This window comes from Bombina bombina, chromosome 5 (genome assembly GCF_027579735.1).
Source record: "Bombina bombina isolate aBomBom1 chromosome 5, aBomBom1.pri, whole genome shotgun sequence".
Taxonomy (NCBI): Eukaryota; Metazoa; Chordata; class Amphibia; order Anura; family Bombinatoridae; genus Bombina; species Bombina bombina.
In genome coordinates this window covers 116,720,959-116,743,690 of record NC_069503.1, presented here as the reverse complement: position 1 = coordinate 116,743,690, position 22,732 = coordinate 116,720,959, and positions in this window count along the sequence as shown.

Sequence of the window (22,732 nt, the reverse complement as noted above, 5' to 3'; positions counted from 1 at the left end):
TTCCCATTCGTGGTCCTCCTTAATCCTAACGAGATTGTACGCTCCTCTCAAATCAAGTTTAGTAAAGACCGTAGCTCCCTTGAGGTGCTCAAAGAGTTCTGTAATGAGCGGAATAGGGTAAGCATTCTTAATGGTAAGACGATTAAGACCCCTATAATTGATACATGGTCTTAACTCAACACCCTTTTTCTTCACAAAGAAGAAGCCAGCCCCTGCAGGAGAGCAGGATTTGGGGATGATCCCCCGCGACAGAGCATCGGCAACATACTCCTCCATAGCACAATTCTCTGAGGGTACACCCGGCCCCGAGGAGGAATGGCTCCGGGTTGCAGGTCTATGGTACAATCGTAAGACGGGTGAGGAGGCAACGTACCGGCACGCACCTTGTCAAACACGTCTAGGAACTCTTGGCACTCCTCTGGCAATTGAGATACCGAAGAAGTGCACAAGACTTTAACTGGTTTCCGAAGACAAGTGGAAATACATTGCGGGGACCACAACAAAATTTCGGACCTGCGCCAGTCGAGACTGGGATTGTGCTTTTGGAGCCTGGGATAACCCAGAACAACCGGAAAATGCGGAGAGTTTATCACCTGGAACTGGAGGGTTTCAAAATGGAGAGCCCCAACAGCCATGGACAACGGAGCAGTTTCGTGAGCAATGAGTGCAGGCTGAAGGGGCCTGCTATCAATGGCCTCAATAGCAAGCGGAATGGACCGAGGCAAAACAGCAATGGAGTGCTTTGATACAAAAGCACTGTCAATGAAATAGCCCGCAGCACCGGAGTCAACAAGAGCCTGAGGTACTATGGAGAAGTCCACCCAGGAAAGGACAACCATGACCAAAGGTTTCTCCTTAAGCGGTTCCGGGGACGAGGATAAACCACCCAAGGTCTGCCAGGACCTTAGGGGTGAGCGTTTCCCGGCCGTGTAGGACAAGACTTTAAAAGGTGGCCCTGTAACCCAAAATAGTGGCAGAGCCCCTCCCTCCTCCTAAAGGCCCTCTCCGCCACGGAGAGACGCGTGAATCCCAGCTGCATCGGCTCAGCAGTACCTGGTGACTTGGGACCAGGAGGCATGGGAGGAGAGGGAGGCATGGGTGGGAATGAACACGTAGGAGACAACGGAACAGGAGGCGTCCGCAAGCGCTCCTTGAAAGAGGGCCTCTCTCTGAGTCTGATGTCAATTAGGATAAAAAAAGACACCAATACCTCGAGATCCTCTGGTAAATCTCTGGCAGCAACTTCGTGTTTAATCGCATCAGAGAGCCCATGAAAGAAGGCGCAACAAGGGCTTCATTGTTCCAACCTACCTCTGCGGCAAGCGTACAGAACTCAATAGCATACTGAGCAACAGATCTTGTACCTTGCTGAATGGACATGAGTCGTTTAGCAGCAGAGGAGGAGCGAGCCGGAACATCAAATACCCTTCAAAAGGAGGCCACAAATTCAGAGTAATTTGAAATCACAGGTTTATTAGTCGCCCACAAGGGATTAGCCCAGGCAAGAGCTGTGTCAGAGAGTAACGAGATGAGAAATCCCACCTTAGTTCTGTCAGAGGGAAACGCCTGAGGTAACATCTCAAAGTAAATGCCCACCTGGTTCAAAAACCCTCTGCACTAAATAGGATCGCCTCCATATCGCTGAGGTAGAGGTGCAGAACCGGACATGCTCCTGGTAGGCATAGGTGCAGCAGCGTAAACAGGAGCAGCCATAGCTTGCGGGACACTTTGTCCAAATGTGCAGTGCGACTCAGCAGGGTCTGCAGGGCTAGTGCAAATTGATCCAAGCGGTGATCCTGTTCATCCATCCTGGAAATGATGGCAGGTAAAGGTGGATTATTAGCACCATCAGGATTCATGGCCTTTACGTAATGTCAGGGTGCCAGGAATCAGACTGAGACGAGAAGTGCAAAAATAATGACACCTTTATTAATAGCAAAAAATAATAAAAAGTCCACAAGTCAAATAACAAGCCAGGAGTCAAAACCAGAGCTGGTAGTCAGACGAGCCGAGTCAGGAGCCAAAGCGAATAGTCAGACAAGCCGGAATCAGGAACAAGGAAAACAGCAGAGTCAGGAACCAGGAAGGATGTCAGGCAGCCAGGTAATACACAGGAACTCTCACAAACAGGTCTGAGATCGCAAAGGCAAAGCATACTGAAGAGAGGCCCTTTAAATAATAAGTGATGACATCACAATTCTGAGACTGCATCCTGTCTCACATGGATGATGCACACCAGTCTGGCCATAAAAGGAAGTGCAGGAAATGAGCAGCATCCCCCACAATGCACCATAGTCAGGACGAGAGGTGAGTAAAATGGCTGCCAGCAGCACATGGCAAACACAAAAGGGAGAAAACCCTGACAAAGGATGTGCTGATCAGTGTTTGCAGCTGTCAGTTTAGGAGAATGAAAGTTGTGGGGGAGACTATCTATAAATGAGTAAATGAGCTTGGGGTGGGTGGGGTAAGGGACGGAGTGGGTGGGAAACTATCTTCCAGAGAATACCTGATTGCAGAAGCCAGTGGGACATCTGAAATATTCAGGTCTGTGAATTTCTTTAGACTGTGGCAAATATACTTTAAATTCAGCTGATTGCAGAGGCCAGTGGGACAGCTGAAATATTCAGGTCTGTGAATTTAAAGTATAATACATATAATCCCATTCTATGGAGTAAAATTACTTTTCAGCGTTAGCTGTCAATAAAGCAGAATCAAACTTATGATGTGACTTCTTAGTAGTTAGTTTATTCCAAAGATGATCTAAAACTAAAAAGGCTTTACATATATTTTTCACAGGATTTCAACCAAGCATAATGCCAGATTGAGCAATATGAATCAAGAGGTTTAAAAACATTTTTCAATCTCTTTACAATGTTTTACATTAAAAGTTTGTAATATTTTTTTACTAAGTAGAAGGATCTAAAAGATGAAGGGGATTCCGGGTCTTTCTTAAGATTAAAAGTTATAGTAGAGGATGGAAAATATAAAGATTTTAAATCCTGTTCAAAGTAGTATTTATTTTATTAAGGTACACATAAAGACATCTGGCATCATTTGTAGTTGCTTAATATGTTCTACCTCTTTAACAGGTTGACTAAGATAACTTCCCTTTAAAGTGTTATCCACATGATATCAGTTTTATCAAAATTAATTTTGTATCCTGAGAACAAACTGTATTCCTGAATAACTTCTAAAATAAAGGGATGCTATGCTGAGTGCCACTCAGAAAGATAATTTAAAAAATATATATTTTATTTATGTATAGCCAATAACAGAGCCACAAACATCTGGTATAATTCCTTCACACCACGCAGGGTGTATCAAAAAAAAGAAAAGAAAAAAAAAAAGAAGATTATTAGATTAAACATAGGACACTTTATAATGTAAATCATCAGCAAAGCATATAGGAAAACAGAAAAAAAACAAAAATTCAAATCTTTTCTGTAGCCCAGACAGAATAAATAAATATTTTACTACACCTATCCATATCTCATCCTGCTTCTTAGCCAGACTAAATTTAGAAATAGAGAAAAAAATAAAGACCTACCAAGACTTATGTCTTCCTCTTTCTATTTTAATCACTTATCACTTATATGGATATCGCTTTCTTTTTCCTTTCTCATTGTTCTCTTATTTCTTTTGTCCTTTCCCCTTTCTTTATTTTCAAAGACCTAATGACCCTATTTAAAGTTCCCCTTTCTTTCCTTACAGCTCTTCTCCTACCCCAAATTGATTCCCGTAGAAAGCATCCACATCCATCATTGGCATATTTTATGTCTTAACCCTTATTAAAACACTTATACACAAGCAGACAAACCACGATGAGAGTAAAAGAAACAAACAAACACAAAACAAACACGAAACACATCAAAACAAAACACACACAAAAAAAAAAGACTAAGAGGAACGGATTCATCCTCCCAATGTCTCTCCACCCACAAAGCCTCACTCAACCTCAGTTACCATTTGTTATGACTCTGAGCCTCCATACCACTCAACTGGGAAGATATTTCGTAAAATTAGTTGTTCGAATTCTTCCGTTTTATGATAATGTGATGTTAATATAAACTGAGTTGATATAGGGTAAGATAAGATGACCCTCAACCATTTAAAAAAAAAAAAAATCTTAACTTTTTTATTGTGAGTGGATGATATATTAAATTGTTCAAAAAGTATTTGGTGAAACTTAGACTGTGTGAAGCTCTCTATTGAGGGAGCTACTTTGTTTTTCCAATTCTTTAGTAACTATCAAACTGCGACCTATCATTATAGCAGTATTTATTAAGTTATTATTTTCTCTATTTGAATTTTCTGTTTGTAAGAAAAATATATCCCTGGATTGGAGTTTCAATCTACCTTCTAGTTTATGGATGAGCCAATATTCTATTCTGCCCCAAAACTGCAAAATCTTGGGACAAGACCAGAAACAATGTATTAAATCTGCCTTTAAATTATTACACTTGGCACAAGAGCCAGCCTCACTTAGATTCCATTTATTAATTTTCCATGGTGTAATATAAACTTTATTGAGCAGCTTTATCTGCGATTCTTTCCAGGGATCAGATATAATTGATTTCTGTGTCCATTTATAACTACTTTTAATTGTATCTACAGTCATGTCTCTATAATTTGTTTTCCATGTCTCTACTAATCTATCCAGAATTAACTGACCCTGTTTTGCAAGCATAATTTTATATAATAAAGATATATTATGGATTCCGGTTTTATAGACAGTCATATATAACTCAATATTAGACCCTTCCAGGGCTACCTTATTGTGTCTATTCAGCTCTTGTATAAAATGTCTGATCTGCAAATATGCAAAAAACATTTTGTTGGGTATATTAGACTCTCTCGCCAAATTTTCAAAAGATTTCAGATGTTGCATATTGTTAAAACACTGATGGACAAATTTCAGTCCTTTATGTGCCCAGCTTTTAAAAATTTCTGATAGTAAAGCTGGTATAAATTTTGGATTTCCCCTTATCGGAAGAAAGGAAGAGAATTCATAATCAACATTTAACGCTATATTAAGTTTTTGCCATGCAACCACAACACTATAAAGTGTGTTCATATTTTTAACATTTATTGGTAGTTGCGAAGCATGGCAATGTAGTAATGCCTTTAAACAGAATGGAGAGATCACTCCTTCTTCTAATGGTAAGAATGTCAGATAGTTAGCTTCTGTAATCCAATCCACGGCAAAGCGAGCTAACGTTACAATATTATAATTTTTTATATCAGGTAGAGCTAATCCTCCATCTTCTAACATACATGTTAATTTAACTATTGATAGCATATGTCTACGTTTTCCCCATAGAAATATATAGCACACTCTTTATAAAAGTTTTTAATATCTTGACTATGTATAAGTAGCGGGACATTCTGTATAATATGCATTAGTTGCGGGAATAAAATAGTTTTAATAATCATAATCTTAGCTGAAAGAGAAATAGGGAAAGTTCTTCATCTTTCAAGTTTCATAGCGGCTTTCCTGAAAAAAGGTATATAATTCAGCTTGTGCCATTGTTTGGGATCTGCATGTAGGTGTATTCCCAGATATTTAATAGTTAAAGTCTCTTTAAATACACAATCTTTTATACTATTTCTATTTTTTTTAATCCATAGAATTTCTGATTTATTCGTGTTGACTTTATAGCCTGAGAAGGAACCGAATAACTTCATAAAATCTAAAGCCTTTGGTATATTCTGTTTCGGATTTTCCACAAACAGCAACAAATCATCCACATATAATAATAAAACTAGTCTTTGTTCTCCTAAATAGATACCTTTTAACTCTTCGCGTAGCCTAATAGCTAGGGGTTCTATTGAAATATTGAATAGTAAAGGCGAAAGTGGACAGCCCTGCCTAGTTCCCCTATTCAAAGTCAGGGTGTGTAAGATTCAGGAGGAATCTGGAAGCTGTTGCTATAGTTTAAAATGGATTAGAATTAAATATAGCACAGGGTCATACTTTCTAGAGGTTTTGTTACACAATAGGAAACCAAGTTATTAGTAAGGTTGCCTTTTGTGTGTTAATATGTGCCAGCAGAATACTTATGCTCACAGAGTTTAAGTTAACATTGAATCTCCAAGGCAGGTGGCTGGAATCTACATAAATGTTAGCAAAGAGTCACAGCAGTTAATGAGGTACGATAGGCAGGAAGTATACAGCGTTCCCAGTAATAAAACAGAGCACTATGCAGACAGTTCAAACTATTTATAGCAATCAGTGAGATCGGATAGATAAACTCTGACCTGGTGTTATGCGTGGCAACTTCTAAGCTGGGGAGAGGAGAGAACAGTCCGGCGTCTCTGGAGCTGCTTGTGTGAGAGAAGCAGAGCGGAGCTCTCGGCTGCAGCTGATGACGTAATCGTCAGAAAGCTGTGTCTCCTGAGAACTGAGGATGACTGTGTTAGTTGCCAGTGCAGCAGGTAGGAATGCACAGGAATTGCTCAGTTGTTGAAGTTCGTGCTTGTGGGGAATCAGCAAATAGATAGTTGACCTCCAGGAACAAGTAGATAGCTGAAAGGAAATCTGACACAGTAGTTAGATAATAGGCAGGAACAACAGAGAACCTGTTGCGGCGTAGTGTTCATGAGAAACTCAATTAACCAGCAATAGAAGCTGGGAAGAGGTGCCTTAAATAGGCAGGTTCAGTTAAAGAAACAGTAACAATAACAGGCAAAGTTAGTTAACCCTTACAGGGTGTTTGTCTGACTGGCATTAACCAGAATAGACGAGATGGGATAATTATATATTGTCCTAATAAATTGAATAAAGTGTCCAGAGAATCCAAACTTATCTAAAGATGTGTAAAGGTAATCCCATATAATAGAATCGAACGCCTTTCTGCGTCTACTGCAATCAGAGCCATATCGTGAGGATTTTGCAACTTCCCATCTAGTCTATCCCTATAATATTCAAGAACTAATGTAACTTTACGCATATTTTTAATAGAAGATCTTCCAGTCATAAAACCAGATTGATCTGGATGAATAATATATTCAAGACACTGCTTCAATCTATTAGCGATAATATATGTTAGTAGTTTGTAGTCTATATTTAAGAGGGAGATGGGTCTGTATGAGCCTGGATCTAGATGATTTTTATCTTTTTTTTAGGATTAGCGTGATATTTGATGCTGCAAAATATTTAGACATTTTATGTGCATCAATATAATAATAATTAAACAACTTAGTTAAAATATCCACTAGCTCTAATTTTAAGATTTTGTACATTTCTATGGGAATCTGATCTGGCCCTGGCGCTTTGTTACTTTTAGCGTGATCTATAGCTTCTATCACTTCCTCTCTGGTAATAGATTTATTTAGATCATGTATACAATCTTGCGGGACTTTGGGTACTTTCACTTTATTCCAGAAATCATTCTTATTAACTATATCCACATCTACCGGTTTATAAATCTCTTGATAGTATTTCAGGAGAATCTCTTTAATATTGGCGATATCTGTATATCTAATTTGTCTGCATTCCAAAGCTTCTATTGTATTATTCTTTTTTCTAGCTTTGTCCAGTCTAGATAAAAATTTCGCGGATTTACCATTATGGCCTTTATAGATTGCGTTTAATTTCAATTCTTCCCACGAGCTTTGCTGTTTAATATATAAATCTCTATCCCGCTTTACTTGATTATATCTATCCCATAGTTCCTTACTAGGCTCATTTATATATTTACAGAAAACATTGCGTACTTGACTTGCCTTGACCTTTTTTTTTTTCTAATTATCATAAATGCTTTAATCTCACCTCTTAACCATGCCTTTGCCATTTCCCAAAAAAATTCAACTCTTTCTCTATATGTTTTGTTGAGAATATTGAAAACTCTCCATTTTTGTGTCAACCATTTACAGAAGTCCTCATTATTTATTAGGAATTTAGGAAAAAAGAAATTGAGTCTACCACTTCTTAGGTTTGGACTGAATCCTATTTCTAGTGCAATAATCGCATGGTCCGAAATACATATATCATGTATTTTAGTTATTACTTCTAGATTAAGTAGCGATTTGGATACTAGAAAAAAATCTATCCTGGAGAGGGAACCAAAGGCTTTCGAATCACAAGTAAACATTTTAGTATCCGGATATTGTATACGCCAAACGTCATGCATCTTTAGATTCTTACATATTTGTAGAAATATTTTAGCCTTTTGTTTAGAGAAGGCAACACATTTAAGGCTAATTTTATCTAATCTAGTAGGGATTAGATTAAAATCACCGGCTAATATTACATTTTGTCCAATATATTCGGATAGCCGAAAAATTTAATTATTCCAAAAAATTGGATCTGTTTTATTTGGACCATATACATTACATACAATTAACTTAATTCCTTTAATCTGTAGTTCAACTATCAACCATCTTTAGTTGGCGTCTACATCTACTTTAATAATGTTATATGTCATTATTTTATTTATTAGTATCGCTACTCCCTTCTTTCTTCTGGAACAGTGGGTGGCAATCACCTCCCCGACCCATTTACTTTTAATTTTGCTTGCTTCTTCCAGTTTTAAATGAGTTTCCTGTATAAAAGATATATCAGGATTCAATTTCCCCAGTTTTCTCACTATTAACTTCCTTTTGATTGGGGAGGTGATTCCCCCCACGTTCCAGGAGAGAAATCTAATATTATAATGATAATCGGCTACCATAGTATGAAATGGGTAGAGAGTGTAGTGGTTCACACCTAATTCACTTATAAGGTCTTAAAGCACAGTTATATTGAAATATAAATTCCAAGCACTGAACTTTAAATATTATATCAGTGAAACAGGTCTCATTTCTTACAAATAAAGTTTTGAGTACAATAAAGAAATGGTACTTGAGAAGATAACATTGTTTAAAAATAAATTTTTATTATACAGAAAAATCAGCTTACAGAAGTAATATAAAATTAAATTCATTTAAATCCAATATACACACAGAGTTAAAAGACTTAGTTAAACTTGCTTTCAATAACAATTGTTACATACCACTCGAAATGACTTCTTTGCAACCAAATCTTATCCTTAGAAATGCTCTATAATATCCTGTCAGAGTCACCTCCTCATGTTTACAACAAGGTGTTTTATAGTTTTTTTATTTGGATGACGTCATCATTTATTGTTTTCTTTTTATATGTATTTTTAGCATCATTTTAACATCAACAAAACTTGTCTAGCTTTTTCTATCTTCAACAATGTGGCCTTGATAATCTGTTATACAAAAGTTTACGACATACGCACTTTAAATTGCAAGGAACATCCATTTTAGAGCTATAAATTCAAGGTTGAATAATCCTCCATTTTAAATCACATAGCATCTTATGTTAAGACTAGTTAGCTGGTTAGTATGTTTGCAAACAGATAATAAAAACCTTTTATATTGTAAAAGACTTTTGTTTAAACATATAAAAGTATTCAGTTATACATTGTACACATTGTACATCATTTAAACATATATTTGAATATAATCATACATATATTGCAAAATAAGCATATTAAAGATTATATTTTTCACAATTTATGTGAACAGGCTCTTATAACAAGGTACAGTCTTTATGTATAGAAGCTGTACATGATAGATTTAAAAGAAATCTATCATTTATAATAAGTTATAAGTGTCTTGCTGAAAGAATGTATTTCTTACTGTTGGCATATTTATCAAGTGGATAGCAATATTAATTTGCAATCTAACATTAAAATAGCAGCTTTTATTGAGACAAGCATGCTATAAACAAAGTTTATTTGCAAAGCTATGCATTGTTAACTAAAAATTACAAGTATAACATAGGGTTAATGAAAGCCTGTTACAGCCCCTCCAATACATTCTTGAAGAAAAGATAAGAAAGTGTCCAGCTCTTCGTTCCCACAGAAAAAGAAATGCGTCATTAATGTCCGGGATTCAGCAGAGTAACGGTCATGAAATCAAAGTGTCCTTAATAATGCAAACAAAATAAAGTCAGACATTAATGATCCAGGAATTTAAACTGAACTTTTTCATAATCTTCTTCAAGTAGGAGTATATCTGTAATTAATTCATGAAGCGTTGAGCCAGATAGAACATCTTGTTTGTATTCCATTATGGAAATTATTGCAGCAAACTTTTCACTCAACAAGATAATCAACATTTCGTTTGTAATCCATTATGGGAAGTTTGAAGCAAACTGTTGGTTGAACAGAAACGTTTTACTCCTGCGCCAGTAAGAAAAACAGTTGGATCCCAGCGAATGTAAGTATGACGGATTCATACAAATAAGAAATCTCCATAAAGCTTTGTTGAAGCATATTAGTATTTCTTTTATAAGTTACAAGATTATAACGTTAAATAATTGTAAATCCTTAAGTAACAAAGGTTATATCCTCCTCATTGGAAGATGACTTGCCATTTAGGAATACGTCGTAAATAAATTCTCCAAAATATCCATTTGATAGAAACTGGTTAATTGGTGTATGACTCATTAGTGGATGAGTTATAGATGTCCAGTTAGCATGGTATTTCTTGCTTCGAGAAATATTCTCATAAAAATATGTGTCGTAGGAGTAAATTTATTACTTTCCTTTTAAATGAGAAAAAGAAACAAAAAAACGTGCACATTCCTCATTCTTAATTCTGCTTTATGCAAAGACACTGATAACAATTTGTAATTCAAGGTTTTTTAAGTCAAGTAGATAATAAATTGTAATCCACAGGTTTTCTTCGTGAAAATAAAGGATTATTAATGTTTCTAACCAATAAGTTTATACTGGTTACATTTACAATAAAAATACATTTATAATAAAAATAATAAATCTTTACTTCTACAGATGTTATGGGCATATAAATTATAGCTTAACAAGATATATACATATAGCATATATGAATTATAGCATAACATGATTATAAGCTTGCCGTTTCTTTTCTGCTATTTTATTCAAAAGAAAACAGGTTGACAAATAATTGCTTATTATTTTTTTTTTTACTTAGATTTTCTCCTAGGAAGAAAGGACAAAAATTCTAAATAAATTGATACACAATACTATGGCTATTAATACATAGTACATATTCCCAGTATGTCTCCAAAAATACCATTCCCCACTGTAGCTAAACCTTCTCCAATTTTTGAAATAACATTACCCAATGCTGGCATTATTGGAATCAATGATTTACCTAAAGTTCTAATCCAGGTAGGAAAGTCCCCTTTATGCAAGTCAATTCTTAAGAGGTCTGCATGTGCCCTTTTAATCAAATTCTCAATTGCTTTATGGGAGGAGCCCAATCTCACTTGCATGTTATGTAAATGAGCCCAGAGTGCTGTCATGTATGGAATTTGCAATGTAATATGGGGTACCTGCATTGTTAAATGTGATCTAGCATGTATATTCTTAATCACTGGTGGTGTTAAAATTGTATTATAACACTCTACAGATTCATTAACAGTTACCATTGTAGCTTGCAGCATTGGGATTTTACAATCATTTTGACTTGTAATCACAACATATGACCCATTATGAATTGGTTCTATGCGAGTGTATGGTGATTGTAGAGGCGTAATTTTAACAGTACAATCAGAGTCTTGTTTATCAACACCACATGTTTTTCGTTTGTAGACATTTTTACATACTAAATATCCTAGATCAACACAATTTTCTGTTTCAACATATTCCCAGCTATTATAATCTCATAATATATATATATATTTCCCATACACAATCTTCTGGGTTATTTGTTATTCTACGCTTTAATTCTCTTATAAATCATTGATTTTGAAATATGCAGCAAAATTTCTGTTTGTTTTACCGTTAGACTTAATTGTGTAGAAATTTCTGTAACGTTTAATAGTGTAATATCAATGTGTCCTTCTTGTAAAGTTAACCTTATAGCTGTCAAATAATTTAGTATTGTTACTGCTTTCATTTCTTCATCTACCATTGTAAAATCAGACATCTCTGCAGTTAGCATTTTTATCATGTGATCTCTTAAGATCATCAATCCTCTCTTTACGTCTTCATCATTAATATCTGAAATTTCACTGACAATTAATACTGCATCACTTAATAAATGCCCTGTCAATATCTGAACTTCAGCATTAGACATTAACTGCCTTTTATTTGTTTTTTCTTCTGTATTACAATCATCTGGAATTATATTCTCTATTGTAATATATGTTACATTATCAAATATATTATTTGTTCCCCAAACAGCTTCATCATAAGTCATATCTGTCACATTTTGCTTATAACATTTAGCATATTTACATGGTATGTCATCAACTGTTATATTTACATCCATTTGTAGTTTCATACTTGCAATTACTACATTTACTGGATATTTTATCTATGAGACATTTCTGAAACAGGGAATATATTACATTATTTTTGTTAATAATGTGATGTTTTGTCACGCACCAAAACCCAGGTATGCCTACATAATGTAGGAACCCCTTATCAATGTCTTTAGGTTAAAAACAAAAATATGTCCTTGATTCCTTAAGGTAGAAACAACAGGATGTACATTGATAGTTTGCCCTTTTTAATTAGATCTTCATCTGTTATACTACAAAGATTGTTCTTTTCTTTGCATGAGTGACTGTAATATGTTGTATTCAGGAAAGCTGCATATCTTGGCTTTGTACATGTATCCCATTCTTTTAGATTCAAAAACATTTCATCCTTTCCTTTCTAATTCCATTCTGTAGGTAATGCTTGCTCTCGCAGTCTTCCTGTCTGTTGATCCACTACTTCAAGCTGAAGTTTCTCAAATAGTTGCAGATATCCTTCATCTGTATGTAACTCTGGTGTCCACCATTCTGAATAAAGTGTGTTAGTACAAAACACTGCTCCATTATATGATTTTACTCCTCCAGGAAACCTGTATTCCTCCTCCTCTGCGTTTTCCCAGAATGCAATGCGAGGATCTGTGTGATTTTCAGGAAAGAAGCCTTTTTGAGTTAATTGTCCTGTGTTTAGATAAAAAATAGGATATTCTTTATACTTGACTTTGTCAATTTTAATCCCAGGACGTGGACATTGATCTGCTTTATTTCATTTGCAGGCCATCTCCTTGTCCCTTGAAAGTCCACATAATAGCAATGTGCAAATGTTGAAAAACACATTTTTTCTCTGTATGTCTTTTGTTTCCAGTATTCTTGCAAAGGCAAATCATATTCCAAAGTCTTTGCTTGTATCATTTCCATTTGCCCATTTATGTGATCTTTTACCAATTTTCTTCCCATTTGAGTTGTGATCTTTGCTTTCTCCTGTTAAGTGTGATCAGTCCACGGGTCATCATTACTTCTGGGATATTAACTCCTCCCCAACAGGAAGTGCAAGAGGATCACCCAGCAGAGCTGCTATATAGCTCCTCCCCTCTACGTCACACCCAGTCATTCTCTTGCACCCAACTAATAGATAGGATGTGTGAGAGGACTGTGGTGATTTTACTTAGTTTTTATAACTTCAATCAAAAGTTTGTTATTTTAAAACAGCACCGGAGTGTGTTGTTCCTTCTCAGGGAGAATTTGAAGAAGAGTCTACCTGAGTTTTTCTGTATGATTTTAACCGGAGTAGTTAAGATCATGTTGCTGTTCTCGACCATCTGAGGAGTGAGGTAAACTTCAGATCAGCGGACAGCGGGCAGGTTCACCTGCAAAGAGGTATGTAGCAGCATATTATTTTCTGATAATGGAATTGACTAGAAAATACTGCAAATACCTATATAAAGTAAGTTCAGCCTTAAATGCAGTAGTAGCGACTGGTATCAGGCTGTCATGTATGTATATTTTCACTTCAGTATTCTGGGGAATGGCATTTCACTGAAATAATACTGTTTACATAAAGCTTTAGCCTATTTTGCAGTAAAAACGGCTTGCAGCAGGCTTTTTATGACAAATACATTTATTGATCTTAAACGTTTTTGCTGGCATGTGAAATCGTTTATTTTTCTGAGGTACTGGGTGAAAACCTATTTGGGCATTAGTTTTATCCACTTGGCGGGCATTTTGTTTGATTTATGACAGTTTACTGATCTCCCTCACTGTTGTGTGTGAGGGGGAGGGGCTGAATTTGGCGCTTTTACTACGCATCAAAAATTCAGTCACAAGTCTGTTCTTCTTCCCTGCGTGATCCGGTTCGTCTCTACAGAGCTTAGGGGTCTTCAAAAGTTATTTTGAGGGAGGTAATCACTCACAGCAGACCTGTGAGATTGTGCTTGACTGTGATAAAAAAACGTTACATTCTGTACTTTTTTTCTGCTATTAAAGGGCTAGTTATCCATTACTAATGGGAGCAATCCTTTACTAAGTTACTCAACATACCTTTCAAAGGGCAGACCTTATTCGGGCCCGGTTTGAAGGAAATTATCGCTGACATTACAGGAGGTAAGGGCCACGCCCTGCCTCAAGACAGAGCCAAGCCGAAGGCTAGACAGTCTAATTTTCATTCCTTTCGTAATTTCAAGACAGGAGCAGCATCAACTTCCTCTGCACCAAAACAGGAAGGAGCTGTTGCTCGCTACAGACAAGGCTGGAGACCTAACCAGTCCTGGAACAAGGGCAAGCAGGCCAGAAAACCTGCTGCTGCCCCTAAGACAGCATGAATTGAGGGCCCCCGATCCGGGAACGGATCTAGTGGGGGGCAGACTTTCTCTCTTCGCCCAGGCTTGGGCAAGAGATGTCCAGGATCCCTGGGCGTTAGAGATCATATCTCAGGGATATCTTCTGGACTTCAAATCCTCTCCCCCAAAAGGGAGATTCCATCTGTCAAGGTTGTCAACAAACCAAATAAAGAAAGAGGCGTTTCTACGCTGTGTACAAGATCTTTTACTAATGGGAGTGATCCATCCGGTTCCGCGGTCGGAACACGGACAGGGGTTTTACTCAAATCTGTTTGTGGTTCCCAAGAAAGAAGGAACCTTCAGACCAATCTTGGATTTAAAGATCCTAAACAAATTCCTAAGAGTTCCATCGTTCAAAATGGAAACTATTCGGACAATCCTACCCATGATCCAAAAGGGTCAGTACATGACCACAGTGGATTTAAAGGATGCTTACCTTCACATACCGATTCACAGAGATCATTTCCGGTATCTAAGGTTTGCCTTCCTAGACAGGCATTACCAGTTTGTAGCTCTTCCATTCGGGTTGGCTACGGCTCCAAGAATCTTCACAAAGGTTCTGGGGGCTCTTCTGGCGGTGCTAAGACCGCGAGGAATCTCGGTAGCTCCATACCTAGACGACATTCTGATTCAAGCTTCAAGCTTTCAAACTGCCAAGTCTCATACAGAGTTTGTACTGGCATTTCTAAGATCGCATGGGTGGAAGGTAAACGAAAAGAAGAGTTCTCTCGTTCCACTCACAACAGTTCCCTTCTTGGGGACTCTTATAGATTCTGTAGAAATGAAGATTTACCTGACAGAAGACAGGTTAACAAAACTTCAAAACGCCTGCCGTGTCCTTCATTCCATTCAACACCCGTCAGTGGCTCAATGTATGGAGGTGATCGGCTTAATGGTAGCGGCAATGGACATAGTCCCCTTTGCACGCCTGCACCTCAGACCGCTGCAATTGTGCATGCTAAGTCAGTGGAATGGGGATTACTCAGATTTGTCCCCCACTCTGAATCTGGATCAAGAGACCAGAAATTCTCTTCTATGGTGGCTTTCTCGGCCACATCTGTCCAAGGGGATGCCATTCAGCAGGCCAAATTGGACAATTGTAACAACAGACGCCAGCCTGTTAGGTTGGGGCGCTGTCTGGAATTCCCTGAAGGCTCAGGGATCATGGACTCAGGAGGAGAGTCTCCTGCCAATAAACATTCTGGAATTGAGAGCAGTTCTCAATGCCCTTCTGGCTTGGCCCCAGTTAACAACTCGGGGGTTCATCAGATTTCAGTCGGACAACATCACGACTGTAGCTTACATCAACCATCAAGGAGGAACAAGAAGCTCCCTAGCGATGATGGAAGTATCAAAGATAATTCGTTGGGCAGAGTCTCACTCTTGCCATCTCTCAGCAATCCACATTCCGGGAGTGGAGAACTGGGAGGCGGATTTCCTAAGTCGTCAGACTTTTCATCCGGGGGAGTGGGAACTTCATCCGGAGGTCTTTGCCCAAATACTTTGACGTTGGGGCAAACCAGAGATAGATCTCATGGCGTCTCGACAGAACGCCAAGCTTCCTCGTTACGGGTCCAGATCCAGGGATCCGGGAGCGGCCCTAGTAGATGCTTTGACAGCACCTTGGACCTTCGGGAGAGCTTATGTGTTTCCACCCTTTCCGATGCTTCCTCGATTGATCGCCAGAATCAAACAGGAAGCCTGTTACCAGAAAGATTTATCATAAAATATGGCGTAAATACCTATATTGGTGCGAATCCAAAGGTTACTCTTGGAGTAAGGTTAGGATTCCTAGGATATTGTCTTTTCTACAAGAGGGTTTAGAAAAGGGCTTATACGCTAGTTCTTTAAAGGGACAGATCTCAGCTCTGTCCATTTTGTTACACAAACGTCTGTCAGAAGTTCCAGACGTTCAGGCTTTTTGTCAGGCTTTGGCCAGGATTAAGCCTGTGTTTAAAAATGTTGCTCCACCATGGAGTTTAAACCTTGTTCTTAACGTTTTACAGGGCGTTCCGTTTGAACCCCTTCATTCCGTTGATATAAAATTGTTATCTTGGAAAGTTCTATTTTTAATGGCTATTTCCTCAGCTCGAAGAGTCTCTGAGTTATCAGCCTTACATTGTGATTCTCCTTATCTGATTTTTCACTCGGATAAGGTAGTTCTGCGTACTAAACCTGGGTTCTTACCTAAGGTAGTCACTAACAGGAATATCAATCAGGAGATTGTTGTTCCATCCTTGTGTCCTAATCCTTCCTCAAAGAAGGAACGACTTCTGCACAATCTAGATGTAGTTCGTGCCCTAAAATTTTATTTACAGGCAACTAAAGATTTTCGACAAACATCTTCCCTGTTTGTCGTTTACTCTGGTCAGAGGAGAGGTCAAAAAGCTTTGGCTACCTCTCTCTCTTTTTGGCTTCGTAGTATAATACGTTTAGCCTATGAGACTGCTGGACAGCAGCCTCCTGAAAGAATTACAGCTCATTCCACTAGAGCTGTGGCTTCCACTTGGGCCTTTAAGAATGAGGCCTCTGTTGAACAGATTTGCAAGGCTGCAACTTGGTCTTCACTTCATACTTTTTCCAAATTTTACAAATTTGACACTTTTGCTTCTTCGGAGGCTATTTTTGGGAGAAAGGTTCTTCAGGCAGTGGTTCCTTCTGTATAAAGATCCTGCCTATCCCTCCCGTCATCCGTGTACTTTTGCTTTGGTATTGGTATCCCAGAAGTAATGATGACCCGTGGACTGATCACACTTAACAGGAGAAAACATAATTTATGCTTACCTGATAAATTCCTTTCTCCTGTAGTGTGATCAGTCCACGGCCCGCCCTGTTTTTTACGGCAGGTCTAAATTTTTAAATTATACTCCAGTCACCACTGCACCCTTTAGCTTCTCCTTTCTCGTTGGTTCTTGGTCGAATGACTGGGTGTGACGTAGAGGGGAGGAGCTATATAGCAGCTCTGCTGGGTGATCCTCTTGCACTTCCTGTTGGGGAGGAGTTAATATCCCAGAAGTAATGATGACCCGTGGACTGATCACACTACAGGAGAAAGGAATTTATCAGGTAAGCATAAATTATGTTTTTTTTGATATTACTGTTGAATCTATCAATACGACTTGAGATATTCCTAATACTTTTTGCTTTTGTATTATAGGTTTTGGAAATTGTTTCCAATAAATTCCTTGCAGTAGCTCATTCATCTTTATTTCTACAGGTTGCAGATTGTAATGTTCAGCTCTTTTTAGTCTTGATATCGTTGGTACAGCATCCTCTTGAGCTTTTGTTTGATTCCATGCCAGAACAGCTCCAGGTCTCTTTGCAAGACTATTCCACTGTAGACGAAAAACTATCATGCAGGTTGATATCAAGATAAGGAGAATTATAAAAAGTATCAGTACTGTATATCTCAATATTTTAAGGTTTTTATAATTGAACAAGTTCTTTAACATTTTCAGTCCTTGTTGTTGTATCAGTGTTCATACTGATAGCATAGTATTTATGATAGGTAAAACAGGATTAGATCTTGTAACTGGTGTTGGTGTATCAAATGAATCTACTTCAGTTATTTGATCTCCTTCTTCAACATCATAATAAAAGGTGTTATAGTCTCTGGGTTTGAAGAAAATGGCATCATTTGAAATTGATTATTAATCCGGTTTGCTTCATTCAGAGTAACCCACTGAGAGTAAATCAGAGGGTTTGTCATCTTCTAACTCAAATTTAGAAGCTGGTTTTAAGTTATCAATGCTGACAATTCTGTCTTTTCCTTGTTTGTCTTCTATAATCGAAGTCCTTAGGTTAATGACATGTTTTACCTTTGTAGGTTTCCATCTTGGCCATAAAGGTTTCGCTGCTTGAACTCTTTCCTGGACAAACTGACCAACCTGTGGTGTCCAAGCTCATAAAAGGTTAGGTGTAAAAGCAGGTTGTGCAAAACAATCACGTATTTCTTGTAAAATAGATAATTGCTCTAATCTCCCTGGTGCAGAAAGGTACTCAGTATTAAACATTGTATTCATAGGTATACCATATAACAATTCATAAGGTGTTTTCCCAGAAATAACAGAAGGTATATTATTTAAACCTACTTGTACATAAGTTAACAGGGGATACCACTGTTTTGGGCGGTTAGTTAGTAACTTGGTTAACAATCGTTTTACCTCAGCATTTTTCCTTTAAACAACCCCACTACTTTGGGGATGATAAGGTGCACTGATTTCCCATTTTATATCAAAAGACTTAGCCCACTCTTGTGCTTGAGTAGATGTTAAAGCTGATCCAGCATCTGAGTGTAGGGCTTTAGGTTTACCAATACTTACTAAGGAATTGAGACTATCAAGCGTGGTACTAGCCGTGGCACTTTTAACAGGGTATAACCATATGAACCTTGTACAAGCATCAACATATACTAACACATATTTATACCCATGTGAAGTAGGTAAAGGCCCTATGTGATCTAAATAAATCAGATCAAATGGCTTATTATGAATTTCTTTAACAATGTATGGTTGTTTATAGTGATTTGGATTATTAACAAGGAGACATGCTTTACAACTCCCTATAACTCTTATGACCGTTTCCTTCATATTAGGCCACCAATATTTTGACTTTAGGGTAAATAAGACTTTATCTCGCCATAAATGAGGATGTCCAATACTAGAATAGGCCATCTCTGTTATGTTCCATCTGTCTATGACAGGGGGAATAATCAATTGTTAGTCTCCAATCTCAACCATACAATGTTTGTCTTTTAATTCATAAAGATATTTTTTAGGATAACCAGGTGGATTAGGTCTGGTTTTATCCAAGCAAGCATTTAACTCTGTGTCAAGATTACTGGTTGCTGTCATTCGAGTTTTAACTGCAATTACTGCATATTTCTACTTACACTTTGTGCAAGAGTATCTGCAAATATATTGCCTTCTGTATGCAAAGAAGAACCTAGCTTTCTATGAGCTGGTTCATGTACTACTTCAATATCAGGCTTTAGATCCAGATAAGCAGCAATTGCTTTCCATTTGACAATATGCTTTAATGGTTTTTCTTTGCAGTTAAAAAACCATTAGTTTTCCAGATTCGTAAATCCTGGAATACAGATCTTGCCAGGTATGCAGAATCAGTTACAATCAACACTGGTCCTTTATCTAACAATGCTTCCTTCATAGCAAATGCTAATGCAGAAATTTCTGCAAATTAAGCTGAATGATCCCTTAAAGGGATTTGCCATGAACGCATCAAAGTCAGAGTGGGAGAATATTTTGCAATTCCTGCTCCAGCAGATTTATTTACTTTTTCTTTACTAGAAATTACTGCAGAACCATCAGTATAAAAAAAATAGCAGAATAACGATTATTTGGATAAGTTTATAAATTCCAACTTGAGGGTTGCTTTGGAGCTGGTAAATCATCTAGAGGTGTCAGATTCTTATCATGAATAAAATGTATCTGTGGGTCTTCCAAAATAGAAAACCATTTTATCCATCCATTCTTTAGTGCTTTCTTGTCTGGTATAGTCTGCTTTTGTAAGTTATCAAGTGAGGCTACTGATGTATGTACATATATATCTTTCCCCTGTGCAATCTGTCTTGACTTTAACAGTGTTATATTAACAGCTACCAAAAGCTTCTCTATCATAGTAAACTTTATCTCTGTTTTTGAATATACATAAGATAGAAGTGCTATTGGAATTGTCTCATTTACATTATATAACCTTATATAGCTTGCATTCGGTGATATATTTATGTAATCTAATAGATCCTTAGTACTATCTCTTTGAGCTAAATACTCTGTTCTATTTACTTCCTCTAATAATGCATTTAGTGCATCATCTTCCCGAGTCGTCCACTTAAAAAATATCCTTGGACTTTTTATTTTAGATTTTATCTCCCTTGAGACTGCAGCATGCAAAGGTGCAATTAACACATTGAAATCAGGTATGAAAAACATTGCATAATTAAGTAAACAAATTATACTACGTAATTGTTTTAGAGAATGTGGATGTGTTAAAGCAGCTATTATTTCTTTATAATTATCAGATAATCCTCTCCCCCTTTCAGAAATTTCAAATCCCAAGAAAGTAACAGTATGTCTTGCAATTTGAGATTTCTTAAGAGATACTACATAACCTGCAGCATATAATATAGTCAAAACCTGATCCAACACTGCTATGTGTTACTCCTCACTATCATGTCAAAAATATGTCATCCACATACACCTCCACTTCTGGAAATTTAGATAATAAATTTACTACATCTGAAGTAAATAACGCACTCAAATTCAAAAATCCCTGAGGTAATCGGGTAAATACCAAAGTTTTGCCTCTCCAAGTAAAACCTGTTATCCAGTAACTATCTGGAGTAATAGGATGACTCCAAAATCCATTTGCCAAGTCTAACTTTGTCTTAAAAGTTTTCCTTCGCAAATTGTGTAAAATAGAAGGTGCATGTGTATTTTGTGTTGCCACCTGTGGTGTAACCCTGTTAGTTTCTCTATAGTCTAATACCATTAACCAAGAACCATCCGGTTTGGGAACAGGGTAGACTGCTGAGTTCATTTGACTGTACTGTTCTTTCAGTACTCCTTGTTTAAGTAAATCACCAATGACTGTCTGTATGTAGGGAATGGCTACACCATTGATTTTATACTGTGCCTGTTTCTTAGGAACTACTGTGCCTGTAGCAATATGATGACTGATACCTTTACAATGCCCAACCTTATTTTCCCACTTCTGAAATATTTTAACATTTTTCTTTAAGCAAAAATCTAAGTTTCTAACATCAGATACTGCAGTATTATCCAATTGCATTTTCATAAATGCTGCTACATCAACTCTAGTAGTTAAAGGAAGTTCATCTTCCAGTTGCAATGAAATAAAATGTGCTACATCCTTATAAGCTATAAGAAAATCAGAATCAAGCTTACGATGCTGAACTAATTCTAAGTGCACTCTTTTACCATTTATTTTTACCTGTGTATTACATGAGGGATAAGTACCTTCAACTTTTAAAGTCTGTATAGTTATATTTGCTAATACATCTTCTTTTAACATATCTGATTGTACTAAAGATATTTATGCTTGTGTATCTAAATACCCCTCATAAGTCTCTCCCCCATATTCTACTGTTAATTTACTTCATTCACCTTCAGACTCTTCTGGGATGTCTGGTAGTGATTTCTCTATTTGCCCTACTTTTTTAGTATTAGCTGGGGCAACTGAAATTTCACCCCTTTCAGTAGAAAGAATCTCACGCTCCTGATATCTATCCTGACCCCTGTACCTTTTCTCTATATCTTACACTACCATCTGCAAATCCATACCGATCTAGAGTTTTTTTTATTTTTAAAAATGGTTTCAATGTCCTGCAAGGAAATACCTCATAAGGCAAATCTGAAGATTTGCTCTAAATAGTTATAAACTGATTTTCATTGGTGTAAGATGGAGGTGCTTGGGAGTAAGGTAGTGGAGGGTTAAATTTAGTTTGTTTCTGTGGATATTGTTCTCTTGCATTCTTTTTTTTTTTTTACAAACTGAGCTCTGTTTTTCCTTTGCTGGAAAATCTTTTCTCCCTTCCTTTTCTCTGCTATTTGAAGTTACTAGTGCACCTCCAGTCAGGTCCTTACCTACAAGTGTATAAGTAAGTCTTAATATGTATCAGGCATTTATTTAGGTCTCTCTGCTATAGGTACAGAGAGTATTTGTCTCTCTATATCCAAAATTAAGCCTTGTCCTTTAACATTTGGCTTTAAACAACCATGTCATGATTATTTTAATTGTAAATCTCAGCTCTAAAAAATATGCTGCTACAATGCCACTATTTATATTCATCATTCCTAAAATATCAGCAAGTGAAGCCAAAGTATCTTTACCTTGTGTCTTTACATGATATGCATAAATCACTGAATTCCACTTCCTTGCCTCAAATATAAAAACACACAAACCAGAGAATAAAATAGCATTAACTAATGTTCTATTTTGTGGAAGATAATAAGTTGGATAAACTCCAGCTAATGCATGAACTCTGTCATTTAACCACAAAGCTATGTCCTTCGGATTGCGTGGCATCACTCCAATCGTTGTTTTTATATTTCATTTAAGAATTCCTGCAGCTTCATCAAAAAAAAAAAAAAAAACTTGCTAT